Source organism: Coptis chinensis, chromosome 4 (genome assembly GCF_015680905.1).
Source record: "Coptis chinensis isolate HL-2020 chromosome 4, ASM1568090v1, whole genome shotgun sequence".
Classification (NCBI taxonomy): domain Eukaryota; kingdom Viridiplantae; phylum Streptophyta; class Magnoliopsida; order Ranunculales; family Ranunculaceae; genus Coptis; species Coptis chinensis.
The window spans coordinates 89,372,275-89,380,068 of NC_141459.1; the positions used below are offsets into that span (position 1 = coordinate 89,372,275).

General features: G+C 35.5%; 1 pseudogene; it reads right to left on the minus strand.

The window, feature by feature from the left end:
• Window positions 1-4,531: 4,531 nt before the first annotated feature.
• On the minus strand, window positions 4,532-5,074 carry LOC147505509 (putative pentatricopeptide repeat-containing protein At1g68930 pseudogene; annotated as a pseudogene).
• Between the last annotated feature and the right edge of the window lie 2,720 nt (window positions 5,075-7,794).

Below are 7,794 nucleotides of genomic sequence, written 5' to 3' on the forward strand. Positions count from 1 at the left end.
AACGATCCTGCCATATCGTCTAGCTAAAAACCCAAGAGTTTTGTCTCAAACGACATGACGAGACCGTTTTAGTGTACACTCAAATGATATGGCAAAACCGTTTGAGTGTATATTCAAACGACATGGCGAGACCGTTTGAGTGTACACTCAAACGACTCGAGTTAACATCACACCCCGAATTTCGGAAGTAACTGAAAAACATTATTTGTTCCCGACTCTTCGATCTCCGAGGTGTGACGCACTCTCAACTCCCAAAAACCCATAAACAGTTTAAATATGCGGATAATAAAAACCAATAAAATTTTTAACTTAAACAAAAGTCTTCTTCATGACAAAGATTCACAAATAAGATTAGGTTACAACTCTCCTTTCAATAACTCTTTAATAACATTTACAAATGAAAATACAAAAACATTGTCTAGGCCGAAATTCTATATCACCTCAAAGGAAAACAAAACAAATCTCGAGATGCAACGCTTAACGCAAAACCACAAGCAAGAACCACTCTTCTTCAACAAGAAACTGTCAAAACTTATCAACTATGTTCATTGAATGAAACACCCGATAAGCAAACATGCAAATCGGGTCAAGACATTATAAAAATCTTTGGTGTGAGTAGCTCTAAAACAACATATAGTTATACAAATATATACATAATCCATCTATTAGTTCCTCCAATCGAAACTTTCAACAACTAATACAATTACAACAATAATCTAGGCTTTCATTTTTAACTTTCAATGACTAAAACAACATCCTTAAGAATAATAATTTAAGGCGGTAGTTCCTCGAGGCCTTTAACTTCCCACTAACCACACAACAAACTATACACATAATAAATAAGGCATGTAGTTCCTCCATACAGTTTTAGGTTCAACTAAACAAATAACCAAACAAACATATTATATCATTACCTCATTTCATGCTCATTCCTTGGGTTATCTCGCCAAGTAATTAGTTTGACCCACCCTTAAAACCATATATAATCATCTATCTACATATACATCATTAACAAACATATTACCATAATTATATTAATTAAAAGTGTCCCTAAAATCACGTCGTATCTATGTCTTACCTAGTTTCCGGCTACCACAAATTGTATGCCGAACATGTACATCCACATGCCTCCCTTATATAATGAGCCACCCATGCGTAACCATGGGATGCCAACACCGTAAATCCCTCATACGGAAGCCAAATCTATGTAAAATCGCCACTATTCGGCATAAAATATTAAGCGATCATCGTTCTATTTTTGCGAACGGAATAATCAAGCCACTATTCGCCACGATTGCCCAACCTGCGGGTCAATCAACATCTCATGTATATACAACATCTTATATATCAACATCTTATATATCAAGCCACTATTCGCTACGATTGCCCCAACACACGAAGTCAATCAACATCTCATGTATATACAACATCTTATATATCAACATCTTATATATCAAGCCCTATTATTCTCGATTGCCCAACACATGGGTCAATCAACATCTCATATATATACAACATCTTATATATCAATGATGATTCACGATTGCCCAACACATGGGTCAATCAACATCTCATATATATCACAACATCTTATATATCAAATACGCCCACACAGTATCGATCACATGAGTTGTGGAGTGTTCTAGGATTTTCGTTACGTAATGGGTTATACATTTTGACTCATAAACGTTTCACCTTGCATGTCAAATACATTATTGCACTAAGCCACAATATTTAGAAATGTTCGAATATATCTCATAACCATTTTCATACTTTCCCAATATATTTTTTTCTCCGTGGGCATATTCACAAAAATACTCTATTAGCATCTCACATATAAAATAATGGAGTGTATATACATTTCTCCAAGATATTGCATTAATATATATATCCCAACATATGATATCATGTCATAATGCTTCAATATCACATACATTTTTGGTATTAGGAATATAATGTCACCCTAACATCTCAATATCGTCACGTGTCAAAAAAATACACAACATCAAGGTCAAATCTTTCTTAGATAATGACCACCAAATTATACAAGCTTCCACAAAGCATTTTATTACTATATGTGTCTATATAATATACACATAAAGCGTAAAGACAAACAAATAAATCCGCCATCCCAAACCCAATATATACTTTACACACTCCAAATCTAAATTAGATAATGACCCACCAAGTTATACCATATCGACAATATTCTATTACTATATTTGTCCATATAAACAAACATGTGAAAAACTGGAAAAGTCAACATTCTACCAACGGTCAATGGTCAAAGTCAACGGTCAAAGGTCAACACATCATGGCCAAAGTCAAACTCAACATGTCATGGTCAAAGTTCAACATGTTGGTCAAAGTCAAACTTTCCGGTCAAAGTCAACAGGTCTGGTCAAAGTCAATTCATCACCAAAGTCAAACGTTTCAAAGGTGTTCGACAAAATTTGGAGTAAGAGTTTGCATGGCTCATGGGCTCATGACCAGGTCATATCGGGACCTAATGCCAAACATGCCCCAAACCTTAGAACCGAAAGTTTAAACATTGGAAAACCCAAACGGATCTATTTAAGTCCAATGGATCGGTCCCAAACAATATTTGTTTTGGAGAAGGCCTAAACAAAACTTAATTAAACCGGGTCCAAAAAATACAAAAGGGTTCAACCCAAAAATTAAAATGAAAACGGTCCATAGGCTAAGCCAAATTGGTCCAAAACTTAATATAAACCGAGCCCAACAACTTAAAATAGAATCCGGGCCCAAACAAAACAGTTTAGGGCCCAAGTGGATTCGCCCAAATGAACTAATTAGCTTTTGGCCCAAAGTTTTCGCCCAAGAGTTTGGGTGGAACCACCAACCACCCAAAAATCCGCCACCACAAACTCTTCTCCATCTTCCACTCCATCATATCGGTTTTAATCACAAACAAAACCCTATAACTTTGTCAAACACAAAATCCCCTAATCATTCAATCCCGATTTTCCATCCAAACTAGATCTACAATTTCGCCACCATTAAAAGCTTGCTTTCAAGCAAACAAATTACAAACTCAATCAAACAACAACCAACACAACATTCAAAAATACAACCCACACAGTTCAAACTTTTTACCCACCACCGATGACCCACCGCCATTACCCGCTCCAACCAAGCTTTGGCGGCCCGACATCACGACTACACAACCAACAACACCGCCCAAAACCTCAACAACCAACATCCAAACCAATCAACAAAAGTAAAAAGCGGTTTGAGCTTCGCGCCATTACCGAATTGACGAAGCTCCAGCGGTTTTTGAACCGTCCCACCATTCAAACATAAATATCTACACCACCACACGGTATGGTTTCAAAACCAAAATCGGGGAGAGTTCAAATACCAAACGATTTATGTGGTCGACGCATTTATTGATGCTCTGTCGAAGCTTCGGCGGTTTAAAGGTACCGATTCAACGGTGTTTTCTAAAGGCAGTCTAAACACATTTTAACAACTTCTGAGAACTACTGGGACGATTAACAATAACCGAATAAATGAACGGTAAATTTAGTGAAAACATAAACCGGTTTTGTATTCGGTGAAATAGCAAAATATATTCAATTTCTCCGAGTCCGAAGCCGTCGTTCCACCCTCCGAAATCGGCTTTTCATCTCTGCTTCCATTTTTAATATTTTATTATTCTCTCAACCCTATTTTCCAAACAATGTGTTTATATCTTTGTCCAAAACGAAACCCTCAGCCACTAACTTCGGGTCCAAAATCCGGGTGCGTACGACCGATCGATCCAATCCGAATTTTGAAAATAAATAAATAAATAATTAATTAAATAGGCATTCTGATTTCGTTATGGCAAGACCGGTTAAATTGGTTGGTGGGCCTGAGCTTTGATGGCAAATTTGTAATATGGCAAACTTGTAATATATATTTTTTTTTGGGGGTTGCCCAATCCAATTTGATGAATACCAAATTAAACTACCTTTTATACTTGTGTATAGCCGTATAAATGACACTACTAATATCCAACTATTTTGAATCAGGATGCATTGGCGCTTTAAATTTTGTTCCCATGGATTTGTACTTGATGCACCTAGAAAATTAAACGAACAATGGTTAATTAGTGGGTTATTTAGATTTTGATCCTATTTATTATGGGGTATTTAGGTTTTAGTCTTAAAATTATCGATTATTAGGTTTTAGTCTTATTTTTATTATTGATCTTGAGTCGTCACAGTTGACCGTGGTCAAACTATTTTCTAATAATATATTTTTTGATTTTTTTGCAAATAGCCAAACTATCTTTGAGCGTGCTTGGCATGTGATTTTATATTAGATTGTTGGAACACCACGTGTCTATTCTCAATCTCTTCAAAAACTCGATATTCCTCGGGTGATATTCCCAACTCAGGTGATATTGTCGAGAACGAAGCTTCATCAGGTGATATTCCTTCACGAATCATAAACCAGAGATAGTTACAAGCTTCTTCAAAACAATCGTTATGAACACACCCCATAGATATAAAATTCCACGCTATTACATATTTACATCTCTATCTTCCATGGTACTAAACAAGTTCACGGCATCGTCAAAAGAACCACATTTACTATACATGTCCAAAATCGAATTCTGCACATAAGCTAATCCCACCAATCCATACTTAACCGCAACCCCATGAACCTGCTTTCCAAAAACCAACCTACCTGTATTCCCACAAGCACTTAATGCACTAGAAAAACTAACTTGGTCAGGAGAAATCAAACTTTCTTTAATAACATCCCTGAAAAACTCAACTGCCAGATCATACAACTTATTTTGAGAGAACCCCACAATCATTGAATTCCAAGAAACAAGATTCCTCTCAGGCACTTCATCGAACACTCTCATTCCCAACTCCATATCACAACACTTTGCATACATATTAACCAATGCACTACGTACAAACAAATCTGATTCAAACCCATCCTTATATACCAAAGAATGAATCTGCTCACCATGAGCTATAACCCCAGTGTCTGCACAACAAGGTAATATAGCAGAAAATGTATATTGATTTGGATATATTCCATCTACCCTCATTTGATTAAAAAGCTTTAAAGCTTCATACGGTCTAACAACAATTGTAGTAGAGGACTTCTACATCTTGAGATTTCGATAATTCTACAAGTATTTTCGCTGCGGGTTGGAGGACTTCCATTTTATTTAATATTGTCGCACCTCGTTGGTTATTATTACTTCACCTGATGCGGGGTGGAGATCATTTTGTCGGTTCCTTTGGGACCCAGACACGTGGTGTTCCAATAATTCAATATAAGATCACATGCCAAAAACACGCTTCAAGATTAGTTTGGCCATTTGCAAAAAAAAATCAAAAAATATATTATTAGAAAATAGTTTGACTATGGTCAACTGCAACTCAAAGTCCATAAATAAAAATAAAATTAAAACTTAATAATCGGTAATTTTAAGACTAAAACCTAAATACCCCATAATAAATAAGACCCAAGCCTCAATAACCCTTAATTGGTTGTTCTACTTATTAAGTGCGTCTTAAAACTCAGAATGGTTATATTATCTCATATAATTCGAGATGTAAAAGGAATGATTAAGGATGAATTTGAGTTAATTAACGAGGGAAAGTAATTTGAAATGAGTTGGAAGCAGCGAGCCAAGTCATTGTATTATTTCTAGGTGTTATTTGGCTTTTGTGTTGGGTTCGATCAAATTCTTCCAAAATGGTTAATGCCTTATGCAGGGTCAAACAATTTACTTTTTCAGTCAATGTTTGGAACAACTAACTCGCCCTCGGCTTCACCAACTACTAGAACTTTTGTACCTTTTTCAATTTTCCTTTAATGAACAGTTTTTTTGTTATGTAGATAGAAATCATAGAACCATATTATTTTAGTGTGCCCAAAAGCCTAGATTGATGCAGAAGATTGTTTGAAGAGAATATCCTGCTACCATCAACTTTGCACACTTGAATTAGCTCATCTCCATGGTCAGATTCATTTAGCCTCCATGTTACTTGGATCGAAACTGTCTTATGTTACTGCCTTAATTAAAATTACTATATCTAATGATGAGTTCTCTAATACTAATTTATCAGTTCAAAATGTTATAACTCATTCCCTGCACGATTAAAGCAATCTTCTAAACGTCATTTGCAGGCATATCAATCATTCTAAGTCAATGTTATTGCAACTATAAGTCATTGTTATTCAAGGAATTCAATTTGCAGATTGCTCTTTATAAAGAAGTATAAACTCTTCATAAACACGTGTAGACTATGTGGTGCATCCAGTTTAATTGTAAAAAAGATCAAACCTGTTAATTTGGTTTCCGAAGTTGACCGCCATTTCAACCATTGAGGTCAGAACACATTTCTCCCTTATTTAATAAATATTTCAATAATGTAGAGTAATTAAGTGCTCAATAATTATATAAAATTGCTGTTGTTGGGATATAATAGCTGCTATTCGTATGCATGCTTTAAGGCTGGTGGAGGTAAAGTTCATCCATGTGTTTAGAGAGGTTAACATAGCAGCAGACCACTTAGCGAAGTTATCTATTTTCTGTAATGAAAATGTATGCTCATGCTTTATACCTCCTCTTAGTAGTGACCTTGCTACTATTGTTGAGGAAGACTTATATGTAACCTATTCTAGATTCTGATACAGGTAGAGGTCAGCCTAATCTCATCAACGTTTAAAAAAAAATTATATAAAATTACTTACTGTAGTATATTTTGTAGAGTACAACTGTAAAATATCAATTCAACTATTGCTAATACATAGCATGCTCACTAAGTTGGTACTTCTCTAGGTCTTTGCTCCCACTGAGTTAGTAGTTTCACAATTCTTTGTTTGTACTTTATACAAATGTCCTTTGCAATATCACTCCACAGTAGCTCAACTATATTGCTTTTAAACCTGATCCTATTTTTTTCATCATAACTGTGATCATGGACCTCTTTTGTGACCATATTTTAAGAAAGGATTTGTATGTAGTACCCAATGCCAATGGACGACATATATGATACAAGAAACGAATCAAGGCACCTTAACCTTTAGCACTTTCTTTATGTTATTCGTTACATGCGTTCTTTTTTGAACCAACACACGATATCTCATATGCAATACAAATTGTTGGTCTGAAGGTCTACTCTTGTTTTTCATTTTATACTAGATTTTGTCCATGCCGTACGACACTCCCCTAAGTCCAACGAAAGCTAGTTCAGCAGAAACCTGACTAAAAAAGCCCAACTGCACACCAAAAATCATGATCCACTACTCTTATTGCCTCTTATTATCCTGTCCACACCCCATAAATCTTTAGATCCGCCACATCATAAATAGATCTAATTTATGATCCAAAGGTTAGGAATTGTTTTTTGGGGCCACCCTTCTCTAATTTGTTATATAGATCCAAAGGTTAGGGATTGTTTTTTGGGGGCCACCCTTCCCTAATTTGTTATATAGATCTGGTATCATTATATTGCTACATGGTACTCCGGTTATGTATCAACCGGTTTTACTAACTAATGACCCATCTATCCACATCATACAACTAAGAGTGTTTCTTCATTTATAGGGATGTAGTTATTTTCAAATTATAGGTATCAGGTTGCATCTCAAGTGTTGTTCCATCCTAGAATCGTTTAACAATGATTGCTTTAGAGAAACAGTTTGATCAAGGAATCGATTGACAAGTTGTTGATTTTACACATTCTAAAGTGACAACTTCAAAGCCAGGTTGTAAGGAACACATTAAACAACTTTAGAATTATTTGTTGTCTA